This window comes from Falco punctatus (assembly GCF_963210335.1).
Source record: "Falco punctatus genome assembly, chromosome: 8".
Classification (NCBI taxonomy): Eukaryota; Metazoa; Chordata; class Aves; order Falconiformes; family Falconidae; genus Falco; species Falco punctatus.
Window position 1 is genome coordinate 18,712,187 of NC_137588.1, and position 18,022 is coordinate 18,730,208.

The 18,022-nt window shown below is 40.1% G+C and overlaps 1 protein-coding gene across 1 annotated transcript in view; it reads left to right on the forward strand.

Moving 5' to 3' along the window:
• LOC308068921 (uncharacterized protein) overlaps positions 1-18,022 on the forward strand; it is a 390,037-nt gene that overhangs the window by 356,268 nt on the left and 15,747 nt on the right. The gene's annotated exons all lie outside the window — the stretch shown is intronic.

Below are 18,022 nucleotides of genomic sequence, written 5' to 3' on the forward strand. Positions count from 1 at the left end.
GTGCTATTCTGAGGGACCTTGACAGGCTGAAGCAATGGTTTGACAAGGGACTTCATGGGTTTCAGTGAAGGCAAGGGCAGTGTCTTGTAACTGAGACAAAGTGATCCCATAGAACCATACAGACTGGACAGTGGAAGCAGTGTTGCAGAAAAAGACCTGAAGGTCCCAGTAGACAAGAAACTGAAAAGGAGACAGCAGTGTTCTGACAAGGCCACAACAGCATACTGTACCGTGATAGTGAGATTATAGCCATGTGGACAAAGGCAGCAATTATTCCCACCATATCTGGGGTATTGTCTCCTGTTTGGGGCTTTTTGGCACAAAAGGGATGTTGGTGTACTTTAACAAGGTCAGCAGAGGCCAATAAGGTGGCCTCTACAGCACCTGACATACAAGCAAGCTGAGGGAGGTGAGCTTGTTTAGCCTTAAGAAAAGAAAGCAGAGAGATCTTATTGCTTTCTACAATGATCAGAGGCTGTGGAGAAGACAGACGACTTGGAGGCACACAGTGATATGACAAAAGGCAACAAATGCAAGTTGTGACATGGCAAATTCTTATTAGATGTAAGAAAAAAGAATTTCATATGAGGGTTGTTAAAACACTGGAGCAGGGCCCCAGAGAAGTAAAGTCTCCATCCTTGCAGACAGTCAGAACTTGACTGGACAAGGCCCTGAGCAGCCTCATCTAGTTGGGCTTGTTTTGCCACGAGGCTGGATCAGATGACGTCCCAGAGGTCCCCTCCAACCTAAACTGTTCTATGATTCTGTGATATTGCAACAAATTCCTTAACTAAGTATTGACAGAATCAGTCAATATTACTCTTTTAGAGCCATTTACAAGGTGTTTTGTCAAAGATCTATCTGTCTCTATACTATAGATTAATGATGTTTTCATTATCAAACTATGTCTTATAGAGGAAGTAGCTACCTCTAAAATAACAGTGTATTTTTTAAAACAAGGATGGAAAAAATAGAGGCCAAGAACAGGCTGTAGCTGTTATGTTAATTTTGCTAGAGACAGTGAGGATGAATTGGGACTGAAATGTTTTTCCAGTAAAAGCAGAACAGGACTCTGCAGTGAGAGTGATCCCATCAACATTGCAAACATAATCAGAATTCAAGACTTCATCTTAAAATATCTATTTGATAAAGTCTGGGTGTTATGGGTTGGCATAATATTTTGCATGAGCTTTAAATTGTGTCAGGGGTCTCTTCCTTTGTGCAGTTGGACTGTATCCCTGTAAAGACGTTCCAGTGTTGATACATTGCAACAATTGCACATTTGCATGTCGCAAAAGATGCTGTTTACTAGTGGCTACAAATTTCCAATTAGTGCAGTGCTGCATTTGTGTCTGCAGAGGGTGACTTGCTTCCCCGGGTCTGTAGGTTTCAACCAGAAAAAAATGAAATCTATTCCAAATATAAGTTAGTGGTTAGGTCTGCTCTGTGCCTTGGGGTAACAACATACTGCTTTTGGGGCAAAGCAGGAGTGTAATTTCACTACAATGATACTGAAGAAACTCCGTTGTCTCTTACATTGAGCTGAAGACAGATGACCATATGTATCAGACTGCATAGTAGAAAATTCTCCCTAGTATTCATGATGTCCCAATAGTGGGACATAATAGGATTTAATAAAGAGAAGAGCCTGTGACTGAAAACACATTGATAGTTTCAGACTCCTCTGTATGCCAAAGTTGTTGGGTTTTTTTTCTTTTCAAAGTTAATGTAAACTGTGTAATCTGCATGGACAATAGAATCACTTGGGTGCAAAAGCAGATGTAAAATTTCTGTAATATGGCTTTACCAAGATAACTGTCCTTAAAAGTTACCAGATTTTCTACAAACAATAAGTAGTCTATTGTTTTTCTACAAAGGAAAAGTTTAGACCCTGTCATGTCATCTAGGCTTTTATACTGTGTTAAAACAGCCATTCAGAGCATAATATTTCTGCAAGTTTTCCCATGCAATTGAAGCGCTTTTTTCATCCACACATAGGAAGGTCATACATAGGATGTGAGTTAGGGAAAAAAACCTGCTTATACTGATAGTAGCTAGAATGGAGAGAGTGCAAGACTGTGTCAAGTCGTTCTGGTTCTTGCAGACTTTCCAAGTAGGAGGGAGTGTTTCCTATTTAGAAATATGTGGAAATCTCTACAGGAATCTGTAGTTTTTCCTTCCTGTACTGGTCCAGAAGCACCATTAACAGATTGCCTTGCTCATTCCAGGGTTTAATTCTGAAGGATTACTCACAGAAGATAGGATTGATCTTGGCCATAATGGTTGTGGGCTGGTCTCCAGAAAGACTGGTCAAGCAGCTTTGAAGCTCAAAGCTAGTTTAAGAGGAGTTTAGGTTATTTGCTGGGGTTTGCCTGTATGAATAATCAATTCTGATGTTTTTTACTGGTTGGATTCCCTACAGACAGAGAATTCCACAGAAAATAATATGTAAGCTGAATATATAACATAACTCATTGAATGCAAATTTACCAGCACCTCCTATTCAGAATTATCACAGAATATACTGTGTGACTTCTGCAACACCAAGAGCTGCAGATTAATCTGGTATTGGCCAGAAGGCGTTTCCCCTCCTCTCTATTAAGGCTTCTATGTTTCAATTTTGTGTATATCTAGTGGAACAAAGATATAAATGGCAGCATTTGGTTACCTCCTTTGACTCATTTTCATTTTCCAGATCTTTTTCCTGATGTGTCTTTGATATAGTGGTCCAGTAGGCACATTACTTGAATGGAGTGATGGGAAGACTGTGTGTGTGGTTGTGCATGACAGCTCAGCATCATACTGAATGGGGATGAAACAACATAGCAGTTGGTGTAGGGGAGTCAGTGTTCAAACTGACAACAGACTGTGGGATATATGAGGTGTATGGCCTTTGATATGGCAAGCTACAATACAGGGTTTTCATACCAGTGAAATAACTAGTCAGTATTCCTCACAGCAGCACACAAGACATTCATTCTCAGGAATGTATATTTTTGCTGCTGCATACCAAGGCTGTTCAGCACAATGTGATCTCTTTACAAAAAGAAAGGGGAGGTTTTGGAAGTACTCTCATGGCAGTGATCTCCAGGGTCGGAATGAACAGACCCTACTGGAAGAGCCTCAAAACACAGGAGGGTAACAGTGAACTCCACCATCACAACTCATGGGAAGTTAAAAGCACTTCTATGTTTGTTTTCTTTGGATTATTGGGACAGTAATTTGCAAGGGTTACATCAAACTTCTAGTAAATAGTTGCCCACAGGAAAGTCATGGCTTTTTTATTGGTTTCTCTGGTGCCAAATGCTAATTACAAGACTGTAGATGTAGTGTAGATTGTTGCTTTCATCTTCAGGATATCCCAGCATTTGCAAAGTAGCAAGTTAGATACTGTGTTCATGGACAAAGGAATCAGCCACTGTGCACTCGGCAGATCTGAGAGCAATTTGTGTTTTGTGGACCTGAAATGTTGATCAGGGCTCAAAATAGTCCCATGTTTCAGTTCTTCCCAGAAGTCCTCTCTGGGCAAAATCGTACAGTCGTTCCCTGCTCTTGATGAGAATTCACAGAGATCTGCCTGTGCAGTCTCCTCAGGCACATATCCCCTCACAGCACTCGCTGCCTTTTACTCACAGCCTTTGCAGTGGGGGATGCAGCGTGGTGATCGACGGATGGAGCCGTGCTTCTCCCTTCGTGTCAGAGCCACATTCCCACTCACCATGCAACCTCTCTCTGCCTGCCTCCTCGCTGTGCCCTTTGTGCTGCCTCGCTGCTCCCTCCCCTTTGGTGGCTGTGTCCCACCTCTTCCCTGCCTCTGCTAGCAGCACTGCAAAATTGATCTGGCTCTGGAGCTCTGAAATACCAGCAAGGGACAAGGACGTTAGTCAGTTTGATTTCTGCTGATGGGGAAACAAAATGGAGGGGTGTGATGGGAGAGGGAGAGTTCAGAAGGTGCTAGAGGAGGGCTAACACTGAGAGGGAGGGGATGAAGAAAATTCAAACAGCAGAAGAAAGTGAAGGAGCTAGGAGAGGAGAACAGAAGCAGTGGGAAGAAATCAGAGCATGAATAAAACCTCTTTGCTGATTGCACAGGAGGTGGAGGGTGAAATCTAACAGGAAATGGTATAAGTGGCTTTGTGGCAAGAGTAAGGGGAATAATTAATGGTGATTTCTTGCAAAATAGGAAGAGGAAAACTGACCTGCTCAAAACAAAGCAGGGATAATTGGGAGGTATGGCAATTGCCCAGAGTTCAAGTTTTCCTCATAGATCTGTCAGCAAGGGCTGTTTCATACTTGGCAACATCAGCAGTATGGAACCTGAGAGTTCAAAAATCACAACTCTAGCCCTCCCCAGACAATGACATTTCCTTTAAAGTAAAATATATTGGGTTCTCTTTTTATGTTTTTGATGCCTTATATACTTGAATCCTGCTTTCATGAGGCTAAAAATTTATCTCTGTTCTTCAAGAAATCACCGGAGTTTGAGAACTGAAGCGTTATAAATTCACCACAACTGGTAACAAAATTCTGTAAGTTGGTATTTCACTGGACTGTGACTAACACTGACCATATTAGATTAGATGAGAACTCCTATGGTCCAGGAGCATTTTATGTTCTACATATTTTATGGCATGCTGAAGTGGGTCTGTTTCCTGTTTAATATGATGCTGTCTTGCTACAAGGGTGACTGATGGTGCCAGAGGACTTGGCAGCTCCTCTCCCTGAGGAGGAGCAGCAGTGAGCCAAGACTGAGAAGCGCCACAGAAGTAAGACCGTGAGTGAGGTGAAGGGATACAATCACAGGGTAATCATGTCCTGGATGGATAGTAATACTGCTTTCCTTATCCATCTTTAAAGCATAGTAAGGGAGTGGTACCTATACAGTGTTTTGATGTTAACATGGTAACACTGCCAAGACATTAATCTGCAATCGTATTTTGATTTCGTGACATCTCTTAATAGCAGAGTAACTGTCCAGCTCTCCAAGGTTAAGTACCCTCACACTAGAATACTCCATTATCATCAGTATTAGGATCTCCTTATCCCAGACACATTCCTAGAATATCAGTCTCAACTAGTAAACTGTAAAGTTAAGGATGGTCTTTAATAGCAATCATAGTGAGCCTTTACTCACTGGCAAAATTAAAACTGAATGTCTTTTTATTGGCAGCTATGTATGTAAGGAGTAATGGTTCTAGCTACTAGTGTTACTGCATACTTGGGAGACCATATAAAAAAAATCCTTAGTTTGGAAAACTCTTTCTGCTATAGATGCAAAAGACTTTATCAGTATAAAATGCTCTAATAAAGGATATTTATTTTTTTTTTAACACTTGGACTAAATCATTTGTCATGATAAATCTCATTCCCAGACAAGACAGACTGACTGGAAACACAAGCATAAATAAAGGCAGGAGTGAAAGACCTTTAGAAACTTCTCCACAGCCTCTGCTCCATACAAGGGGAGATTTTTTCTTAGATATACACCTAGCAGCATGGACATTTGAAAATAAAGCACAGTGGAACCCCCACCCAAACCATACACTCCCCTACATAATACACACTTCCTCAAGAGAGGAGAATGAAGCAAAGATGATGGATGTTAGTCTTGTCAGTTAATGTGCTACTCAATGGAGTTTAGATGCTATGGGGATGAAGGCAGCTTAAGAGCTTCTATAGACTATGAAAGAATAATTCTATCACTGCCAAAGCATGTAACACTTGCTCGCACAGGGGTTCTGACATCAGGAAGACATTTTCAGCAAGGTCATAAAAAAGCATCATGTTGGGGGAACTCAGATATGATGATTAAAAAATCATGATAAAAGCACATTAAATAGAAAATCACAATTAAAATTAACTATAATTATGAAAGTTAGATAGAAAATAGGCCCATTAGTCTTCCTCAAATGAAGAAAGAAACAACCTAGCTGACATCAAACACCTTATTAGAATAAGCCATCTTCATTATTTAATGGAAGCTAACTTACAACGTGTTTGTTGGTCCATCTTATTTACTAATATTTATGGACCTGAACCTGCAAGATGATTTTTTAATGAGATAGTTATGCCTGGTGTGCCAGTATGTACAGTGGAAAAAAAAGACCAGTTACTCCCATTCACTCTAGTAGCCAGTAAAGATATTGCAGCATTGTTAGGATAGAGTCCTTCTCTGATGCTCCCTGGAGACACTCTGTTGGAAATGGAGCAGATAGATTTTGAATCAGTCAGATGAGGAAGGGGTAGACAGAATTTAATCTAAACTTTCTAAGTGCCAGAAAAATCTGTCCTGCGAACTGTGATATACAGAGGGAGTGTTAAAAACAAAAAGACACACAAAATGGAAACATCTATGGGTTTTTTTAAACAGACCACATAAGCCTGCTCTCCTCAGTGTTTCCAAGTGATTGGAGGTAGGTGGCCCCTACTCAGCATGCTGATGCTGGAGATCCCATCTGTAGGTGGCTGATTCTCATTTGCTCTTCCAGACATCGAAGTCCTGCATACACGTTCAAGGTACCAGGTCAGAGCCTATGAAAGCCCCCCACTCAGTGTCATATGCTCTTTTGGTTCTAGCCCTAGTCCTCTGGGATTTTAAACATCCTCGTTGTCAGTGTAAAACTCTTACATCCGTTTCCAATCACACAGGAAGGTGATCATTTAATTAAATGCTTCAGTGAGATTTATAGAGAGCCCTCAATGAACTTTGTGAATGATACAGGACACTAATTCCTTTAGGTTTTGTTTTATAAAAGCTTACACTGTTACTACTTCTCTGGTCAAAGGTTACGCTTCCTGCTCTCCATCAAGGCAGCTGGCATGTAAGTGTTTTCAGATACTGGTCAGATCACCTTCTTGCAAGAACCATACTAATCAGAATCTGCCTGTAACAGCAAAGTTATGGCTGTGTCAAGATGTGTCCAAGTCTTCCTAGTAGTCCAGATTAACTATATATTTTCATAGTCTGAGAAACCTGGGGAGTCTTTTTAATACATCTCTGCCTACTCATACAATTATCATCATCAACCATCACACAGGTAGCCCATATCACAAATTTTAGAAAATTGTGTAGCAATAACCACCATTAATGAAACCTACAAAATAAGCAAAAATACATGTTTGTCCCAGAAGAGTCTGTGTGGTCTGGCACTGAATCACTTCTGGTAAGGGGATAAGAGAGTAAGTCTGCAGGAGCAAGTGAACTCAAGCATGAGGGTTAACACTCCATGTTTAACAAGAATTTTTTTTAAAGTAGCCACACGATCATTTGTCTTTTCTACTGTAAGAGTACATTGTAAGTACAAGAGAACTACACTGTAAGAGTTCATTGTCACAGAAATCCAGTGTGTTTGAAATACTAGAGGAATGATGCTCTGGAGCTGAGCTCCATTTCTTAGACATCCACATCATCTCAGTTCATGTGTCTGGGGTGGTTTGAAATAACATCCACTCTGAGGATTGCTTGTGTTAACCAAGTAATGCTCTCACTCTACCTCGACTTGGACCATCTGAAAAAAACCAGCAACTTTCTGTACTGCCTTCTCTTTTGGTTCCATGTCCGAGCTGGTGTAGCACAGTTTGTGATGGGTTGTGAAGAATGTTTCCTTCTCCCCTCTACACACATTCTTAATGAGGTAAATAAGTCCCTTTGAGTAAATAAGTCATGACAAATTGTACCTTTATGCAGAGGTGGTGTAGTTCCCCCTTTCAATGAACTTTTTTTAAGGTAACTAAACAAACCTTTCTGGGCCCATCCACTCCACTAGCCACCTCACATTCTTCATCCCCATTTTCATTTTTGTTTCTTCAGTTAAACCCTCCAATTTTACATGATTCCCCTGGGGCAAACTTTGAAGGTCAACTAATTTTGCAGAGTGAAGTCTAATTTGCTGAAGGAGGGGATTATTAATTTGTTCTGGTTACTTTTGTTGCTTTTCCAGGTTTCCTGTATACAGCTCTTAGATGTATATGCAAAGGGCCAGGGAATATTAGTTTCAAATATCTGAAACATACATTTTTTAAATGTAAATGTTGAAACATAACACTTATTTTGTCTTTGGGGATTTTTTACTTTTTGAAATTCTGCATGTTTCTGCTAGTGTGAATTTGCTGATCCCAGACACCGTTGCTGGCACAAGCAGCTAACTATTGTCGGCTCTGATGTTCATTCCTGACAAATCAGATAGCAGGTTATAAAAAAGAGGAATTTATACAAAATTAACTCCAGAAAGTGTTCTGTTTTATGGAAAATATTTCTGGGGATTTAGTGTGGTGAACTTAAGTGCTGATAGGACTTCAGCTGACAAGCAGCCAGTAAAGACTTCTAGTACCTTATGAAGTTGTATCTGATACAGTAATTATACTTCCAAATGTGTGATACCTATCAAAGTTGTAGACAAAAGAGTATCCCAAAGAGCAGCTGCAGCTTTGCCTCACATATGCCTATGGGCTCATTGTGGCAGAGCTCATTGCTAGAACAGGACCTTTGGTGGGTTAAAATTGAGTTAGAAAGCAGAGCTGATGTGTGGACATAAATTGCAACCTGGTGTGTTCTGTAGGTTTTGTATTTTGCTTGTTCTCCAGGCCTATGAGACAGGTTTTTTCCCAAGATGATTAGCTCTTCAAAGCAGAGACACAATCTTTGCAGATACTCACCTGGGTCTTCGTATGGCATGGGCCCTGTGTTACTAGTTTTTATTTCAAAACAGGCAGTATATGACAAATCAGTTGCTTGATTACCCTTTACCGTGTCCCCATAGAAAGCAATGCGGATCTCTGTGCAGAACACAGGGAGGAGCCATGTGCCAGGCAGCGGCACTGGCGGTGCCCATGAGCCCTGTGTGATTTTACAAGCAGCAGCAGCAGTAAGTCACTGTTCAGTGTGCAACTGCTGTGGAGGAAGCAGAGTGTCTTTCTAAGTTTTCCTAGTAGTGATGCTGCCAGTTTAACACACTTACTGATGCCTACCCAGTAGCATATACCTCCTCTGAACACAAGCTAGACATTGCACAAACACACTTTTTTCCCCAGTTTCCCAGTTTTTGTTCTTGGACCAGGTTCTTATACCAGCTTTTCCTAGTCTGGAAGTGGCCAACACAGGCCTGAACAGTACCTTCACCTCAGGTTAGCCCTGACAGAAAAGATGGTAGATGTGTCCTTTGTCCTTCACCCCTGCCACTGCTTTTATTATGATAATCCCTGAGGATCCTAGGATGTTAACCACAGGAGAGCTGGAGGTACAGTATCACTGATGTTGTCTCTGCCATGACAACAGAATTTGGCCAATACCTATGGAAAAATACATGATGCTGTTGATGTCAACTTCTAAAAGCATAGTGACAGTGTTAATGATCTATAAGCACACCTTAGACAAATAAGAATTTAATTTTAAAATCTCATTACAGTTTTTTTGTGACTAAAATTAATGAAAATGCTGTATTGGTTGGAGGGAAGGCATGGCAACATTGTTTTGTTTTATCAGCATAAACATGGATGAGACACCTGCAAATAATAACAGCTGAAAGAAAAGCCAACAAAGTCTGTTTGCAGGGAGAGATAAGACTTCCAAACCTTCAAGTTCAGATGTGAACTTGTGTGCAATTGATACTGAAGAATTAAAAAAAAAAACCCAACCTTGGACCTGATTCCAGCTCAGAAATTCCATAGGAAGTAGACAACAAATGTTCTGCTGCAAGAGGAATACTTGGGGCTTACCACAAATACTAAGTGACATCAGTGTTTTTGGTACCGTGTTGACAGAAGTGCCAGTTGCTCTGAGTTGTTTTTGCATGCCTCATGCTCGTCATGGTATATCGCTACACATATGTTTTGCACACAAAAAAATTGAATTTCTTTAAAGTCATCTTTTTGAACTATGTTTTCAGAATCATGGACTTGCAATAAAACAGCAATGTTTTTGAAGTGAAAAGTGAGTATGGCTAAGAATTTTTTACTCAATACTCTGCCTGTCTACTTGACTCTTATTTAATTCTGCCTTAATTTTGACACAGAAAAAAAGGTCAAGAAACTTTCTGGCTTGAGTTTTACAGTTTGGAATTTTAGAAGCAGTACTAAACCTCAGCTAACTGTAGCAATTCACTATCTATTTTAAGACCCTTTTCTGCCAATCATGTTTCCCATTAAATAGTTTGAGATCACCATACTTTATGATGATTTAGGTGACTTTTATCTGTGATGGTTTCATAACGTTGCCCATATCAGCTCATAAGCAAGCATTAAGATGAAGCTCATTTGTTTGATGGTGGTTTTTTTCCTGATTTCTCCACTAGTCCATATAAACTCTTGAACTGTCCTTACCACACTATCTGAGAACCACACAAAATTGCGTCAAACAAGATGACTAACATTTCACATGTGGTTTGTTCTTTCTTCAGTTCCCTCCTTGGGGAGAAAATTGCATGCATAATGGAACATTTTGCTTTGGCAGAATTTTATTGTTAATTGTTGCTTTTTTAAAAAAGTGCATGGCATGTGTTTATTTGAAAATTGAAGAATTATGTCTTGTACTTAGAGCAGAAATTTTGTGCTGATGTTTGCTACTACAAAAGCTTATTCTTGGCTCACTTAAGTTTTGGATTTTTCAGACCCAAACATCATCCACTTAGAGACACAGCCTAGTGTCTGAAATTTCACTAGCTATGCTCTAGGAGTCAGGATAGGCAATAAGGGGTTGGTTTGATGTGCTTATAACAGCACAACCTTGGGTTGCTACAAGTCTTTCCATGTTATCCTTTCTGATAAATATGAAAGTATTGTGAGATCTTCCTTTGGTTCTTAACATTGTGTCTGCTTGGTATGTCAGGCTTCTGTTCCATATTCTGCAACCATCTTGTGAGCTTCTTTTGAAGCAGTGTATTGATTTTAAAATTGCTCTCTTGACTTCATCATCATTGTCCGTTTTTATTTAATTGATTTTCTTTCTACATAAGCTTCTGGAGGCTCTGTGAAGTAAAAGGGGGAAAAAAGGCAAACAGCGAACAACAGCTGGTTTCTTATTTTTGGTTAAAATCCCATCCCATGGCATTTCTAAAGGATAAGCTGGTAGTGCTGATTTTCTAATCAAATTCTGTTTGGTTAATAATGTTTTTGTCACTGTATCTAAATTATGAGTGGATCTGTGGCATCAGTATCCTCTTGTGTTGTGTCTTTATGGCATATTGTATGATGCTGTTAGGTGTTGTTAAAACATTTCATTGCTGTCCTCTTAAGGATTTTTTTATGCCAGGCAGAGCAGCTAACATGCACGTTTCTGTGTACAGCACCCACACCCACACACATTCTCACTCATACATAGTAGTCAGTAATAAAAGCACTTTGCTGCTAAATAAATTGAAAATAGTATTAATGCAATAAATGTCCAAGCAGGATTGATTCTGTGTATTTTATAGCATCTGCTATTGCTCTCTGTTTTCAAGCTACTAATATGTTCAAGTCTGCATAATATTGTTATTTCCAAATGCAGTACTGGGATTTGTCTGAGAGTGCCAATATTGGCTTGGTTTATTTAGTATTAAGTTTAGGCAGAGATTAACCACTCGGTATGTGAACAATATCTGTAGTCTGTGTTTCTAATGTGTGTGTTAGTTATTTTCAGTCATTTGTATCCATTTTCTATCAGCTGCAGAAAAGGTCCATCTTCTATGCCTTGAATTTAGTAAAAACTGCTGAAGCTCAACGTCAAAGATCAAATGTAGGTATTATGAGGGCAGTCATGACTTTAAAATTCTGAAAACCTACTAAACTCTAGTAGGAGAAACACCTACACCTTCTTGTCCCCTTCTGATTTCTGTTACATTAGAGGACCATAACATGCCGTTATTCTGTGTTTACTCTTTCCATCTAGTTCATTTACAAACATAAGGCTTAAGAAAGCAGTGATTAGTGTATATAGGTATGGAAAGACATTACCAGTTATGTAATGAAGCAGCATAATTCATTCTTTGCTGTCTATGTAGAGGGAAGCAAATGTGCATTAATCATGCAGAAAGCAGGAAATTGAGATGTATGGAAGAGTGATATGATACATGAACCCATCCCCCAGCCTCACAGAGCTGGCAACAGGTCCGTTTTTGAATAATGTATATTTTGACAGACGTGTCATTTGACAGGCAGGGCTGACCAGAAAGGATGTAAGGAAGCAGCTACTTATTAGCAAGAAAAAGGAGGGAACAAAGCATTATTACAGCTAATGCAAAATAATACTGACCCAGTTAGCAACCACTAATGCAGAGGTGCTGGCTAACTGACAGGTTTCACAGAGCAGCCGTCCATGGGGAGCTGTCACTGAGCACTGATGTTTCTGGTAAGTGGTACACACTGCAGGGATTGCTACCAAGGCTAATGCTGCTCGACATAGTTTGATCCCAGCTTCCAGTCAGCCCTGCTCTGCACAATTCCTGCACAGAGAGGTGTGGACAGGGAAAGATGGAGGGGATCACCTGTCTCTTGAGAGAAGTCTAGGTCCCAGGCTTGTAGCCTGCTTGCCATCTCAGAAGAAGTTGTCTGCAGTTTGTCCTGGGGCAGAAGCAAAGTTCAACCTGCAAGGTGCTACCTGTGTAAAGAGCAATGGTGCAGGCTTGACAGCATGAGGGGGCAAGGGCAGCGTGGGGCACAACTCATGTTGAGAGTAGAGAAGTGCAGTGGGGCCCTGGCTCCTCCACTCATTGTGTGTGATGTGTGCTCATGCCGCATGTGTCCACATGGCTCACGAAGGGACACAAACTCATTTGAAACCCACTGTACCAAGTGGAGGAACGCTTGTGCGTTTCTCCCTAGAACTTTGGCTCCTAGGGTGCAGGACCAGCTGGGCACTTGCTGTACCCAGGCAAGCAAGACAAAAACCCAGCGTCTGCTCAGATGTTCCCCATCAGAGCTGTATCTTGGCACCCTTCTGTCACCCATTCCCCAAGGCACAGCATCACAGCAAGGCCAGAGAGGCAATATCTGGGGCACTCCTTCCCTGCTGCACTCCAGGCTCCTCCAAGAACAGGTGGCACATCACGGAGAGCGCTAGTGCTGCTTTGACAGGCCTGAGCTCTTAATTCCCAAGATCTTTTGTATAGGGCTGCAGTCCCTTCACCACACACTGCTTTGCAGAGGGAAAAACAGGAGTTGAGTGCGAGCTGGTCCCCACCCTGGTATAGCTTCATTTTAACCCCTTTTCTGCTGCCAGTGGTGCAGGCTGGTGGGGGTGGGACATGGGAGTGAAAATCATGACCTTTGCATTTACAGCACTTATTCATGGGCTCTGTTATTCTGCACTGGCCAAGGCAGATGCTGCTGAAGGTGTCCACCATGCGCCTCTGCTTGATTAAATTTCAATTCACAAAAATGCTGCATATGACATTTATATATATTTTTATATACATATATACTTTTATACATACTTTGAATTGAATAAGGTCATAAAAATGATGAAGATTAAACATAAAAGGAAAATCACAGAAAAGGCAACTCCAGCTGATGTTCACCAGCCTAGCAGGCTCGATGCTACTTTTTTAGCTGCTTCCTATTTTTCCACTAGTTGTCACTTAAGGAAAGTTAAAATAATTTTTCTTTATTATGAGTCTCATAAAAAATGATCACTGTTTATTTCAGTGCTGGTTTATTTCCTTCTCTCCTCTCAGCTCTGTTTTTTTGAACCTGTCTTGATTTTAGATTTAGTTTGTGGAAATTTATTTTGCTTTTCTATTTCCCCAAATTCCAAAGTGCTATATACTTAAAAGAAATCAGATAGATCCTTCCAAGGTAAAAGATATTTATCTTGCCTAGGTAGTCTCATACTCAGGCAAATAACATGTAATAAAAATAAATCCATATGGAGAAAAATGATGCTTATGGAATTGTAGGCATAAGCACTGGGTAACTCTAAGCCCTTGTGCTGGCTGTAGGTAACAGATTTTTCCATTTACTATGTTATTAATTATTTTGGGTCTGTCAACTGAGAACTGTGATTCAGTTTAATAACACACAGGACTAGGCTCTGTTCCTTTCCTTCATTTTGATTGTTCTGCTGTCCTTTCTCGTTTCCCATTCTCTCCATAGGTTCCCTCACACCAGGACAAAATCTGCAGGTCTGTACAGTTTTGCTATGGAAAAATGCTTTTGCAAGAGCCCCTGGGTGATACTTCCAGTCACTTTTTTGCCACATCATTTTGTATCCAGCTGCCAGAAGAAATTTTAAATGCATCATAGTCACTACTCAAACTGATAACATGTGAGAGGTCCAGAAGAAATTGTTTATAAAATTTCTGACACAGTATGTCTTGTAATGCTGCTCTGTGTCATGTTCTGTAGTTTTACGTCCTAATCTGACATTATGAGATTACATAATGCATTCGATCTTTAAACAAGTATTCCTTTGAAATGTTTGACAGAGTTATGGCACTTCAGATATTATTTCTTATTATGGACAGATAGGTCAAATCTGCAAACAATTTAACGGCCATACATCGCTACCCTTGTCAAATCAATCCTTCTAGCAAACATGCTATCAGCAGTAGGAACATTTAGAAGCCTAATCCTTCACAGTGCTAAACATACCAGTCCTCTTAACTCCAAGTGGAGCCAACGGCTCTCAGCACCTTGCTGGAGAAGGGCTCCAATTAGCCTACTTTTATAGTAATCCTGAATGCATGGACTTCCTGCACATATATTAGGATTCAAACTGCCCTTCAGATTTACTTCATTGAAACCTGAGAAGAAGCTATGCAACCATGGGCTAAAATGGCTCCATATGCTTCTTGGCTCCAGTATGTGCTGAGGATTTCTTTTTTTTCTCTCAGCTGAGAATGCTGCTCTCAGTTCTGCTGAGCTTCAGAGAAATGTGGTGTTCTCATTAACACTTTAACCCTGATCCCAAATAAATTACCTCACACCACCATTTAGCTTAGCAGCAGCAGGCAAATTCAAAGGGTCAAAAGGGGACCAAACTTGACCCCTGAATCCTAGGAAAGAAGTGTTTCCTTGTTTAAAAAGTTGGAGGAGAAAACAGTGCCTGAAGTACACAGAACCTTGTGGAGCAAACATTCATACGATTAATCCTTAAACAGGTTGTCCAAAGAAGGCTTGACAGATCTGCTAGCTTCCTTGGCTGGAGCACTGACCTCGTGCGTGTGTTCCATAGCTGAAGTGCTATCCGTACAGGGAGACTGTTGGTCTCTCATTTTCTCTGGCTTGCTGTGTAACTCAAGGGGACTTGCTCTCTGACTCATCCAAACAGACAAAAGTCCTAATGAAGGAAAGGAAGATTGCACGAAGAGCCAGATGCTGGACCTGTAAGATTTCCAGGGCACTTCTACTTTTTTGGTGGCATCGTGGAAAGAGCAGCTTTCATTTCAGGGAACTGTAACAACTGCCATATTCTTGCTTTTCCCCAAAGCTGCCTTTTTCGTACCTCCTCCGTGAAGACGTATCACAATATCTATCTTCTGATGTGCTGTGAAGTCATAAGGCATTTTCACACCCTCTTTTGCATGGTGCCCAGGCCAGGAAAGCACACCAAGGGGACAGCCAACACAAACAGCAGCAGATTTTACCAGACCCAGCACATGCGTCCTGGCCCCATCTCTCCACTGCTTAACCAACATCCTTTGGACATGTTTCTCTGCAAAACATTTCAGACATGCAATGCAGGGCTGAGGGAGAAGGAGACAGGGTCATGACCAAGAAGTCTGAGAGGGAATGTGTGTGCCTGGGAGGGGATGGGCGGTGCAGTATGTTCCCTCAAGCCTCGTGCAGGTGCACTGAATAAATCAGCCCCAGATTGCTTTAAAGTATGCATGAAAATTTTTGTAGCCAGGGGAGCATGTAGTAAGAGTGTCTGGGAATTAAAGGAGGATCAGCACCAGCTCTGTATCATTATGAAAATTAACAGTCTAAATCAGAGAGTATATGGTGATTGTAGGGAGTCTCAGATGGTCTTCAACCACCAGCTGAAAGAGAAAGATGATCAAAACACAGCTCTGGAATTGGACCTTGTTCTTAAGTCAGAGTTAATAGGAGTAAGACCTCCAAACATGCTGACTGCAAATGATGATTTGTTTCTGACTCTGCAGAGCCCTGTTGTGAAGAGCCCTGGAGCCATGACATATAAAAAAAGGGAAAAAAGACTTTTAAATTGGCACAGAGAAAAAAAATTCCATGTCCTAATGCTGACAGTTTAAATATGTAATTTTTTTCCAGAAGCCACTACAATAAATGCTGTAAATAAATATTTCTTCACTGTAACATGGTGTCCCTGCTTGCTAGAAAGGCATTTGTGTTCATGGAAGAGCCAAATCAATATGCACTTATTCCAATATAAATATTTGAATATTCAAATATAAAAGTTCATTTTATAATAACAGATTACTGGTGAAGTAGCATTTAGCTGTAATACCATAGTGGTGTTGAGTAGTGACAGCAAAGCTAAATTTACCATTTAATGAGAATGAATCAGCACTAAGTGAATAAAGGGGAAATACCTTTTTTAGCACATTTCTGTAATTCCTCCCTATTTGCCTCTTTCTTCTGCAGTATTTCTCACTGGGTTTTCTTCTTGCTATTCCAGTTTATTACAGCAGTATGAACTCCTCTATTGACTGAATCTGTGTACAAACATGCATGTGCACACATACTGTCTATCCTTAAGCTGATTTGAATAAGTTTGGCTCATGAATAAGTGTCTCAGGAGTGCTCAGTAAGTCTTAGTAAAGGCAGACTATAAAAAAGGAGGAAACTTTTAACTAAATATTTTCTCATTTTTTAAAATAATTCTGGGTTCTTTTAGGAAATTCATAAGAAGGGACATTGCAGAAATGAGTGTAGTGAAATTAGAGCATTTTTATACTGTTTCTAATACACAGAATGATATATCATCATATTTCTGTTTTTCTCATACAGGTGTTAGCATGGTTAAAATCAGCTCACATTTGTAATTACAAGACCATGGTTTGAATTGTTTATTGCTCTCAAAAATCTTAATCAGAACAGCTGAGATTTGCTGTGGCTCAAAATTATTTCCTTAATCAAATAAAAATGTTTAACCATTTCTAATAATAAGTTGAGAGAAAAATAATTTTATTTGCTCCTATTAAAAAAAATTAAACATGTTGAAAAACTTTTCCATGCATTGTCATAGGAAAGTTGATGGGATACTTGTCCTGCTGTTCTGCTACTCTGTTCCTATTCTTGTGAAAAAAATCTACCACACTCAGCAAAGCCTCCAACAAAAGCAAGGTAAAAAACCCCTCCACAGTAAACCAGTAAAGAAACTCAGTTTGTGTGAGCTTGGTGATTCAGCAGTGTTTAGTAATGCAATCTCTGCAGATGCCACTCCACTAGTCCCTCATGGCGCCTGGCAAAAGCATCATCTCCAGGACACAAGCGAGCCATGGGGCCATGGGGCCCAGACCCTGTGGTGCAGCTGCATTTTATACAAGCTATAAATTATTTAGAAAAGTATAGATTTTAATAAAGAGATTTTTTTTGTTACAGTGGTTTGGGGATTTTTAATTTTTATTCTCAAAACTGAGGAACAAGATAGCATACTAGTTATGGTTTAATCGCATATAAATAGGACTCAAACTTGTGTATATGTATCATCTTTAACTAGCAGAGCACTGTAGTGTGTGCTTAATTTTAAGTGTGTAAGTAACTTCCATGGAAGTTAAAGGAAATTTTTGAAAGTGTACTTTGTATGTTTTGCCAAATATTAATTGATATCCAAGAAGTACCTTAGCAAGTTTACTTGCATTCCCTTACATATAAACAAAGCAATTACTTTAAAGTTATATACACAGGTACCATTTCTGTAATTGCAATGATCCATAACAGCAAGATGGATCCCATGAGCTTCTCGGTGTTTGACAGTTGAGATTTTCTGCATGTTACATGGTTGAACAGATTATCTGATGGTTTTGGCCATACAAATCACTGAGTCCTAAACTTACATATGTGAGAAATAATTTAGTAAGTAAATGCTTTTCCACTCACAGATAACCGGAAATACCGCTTCACAGAT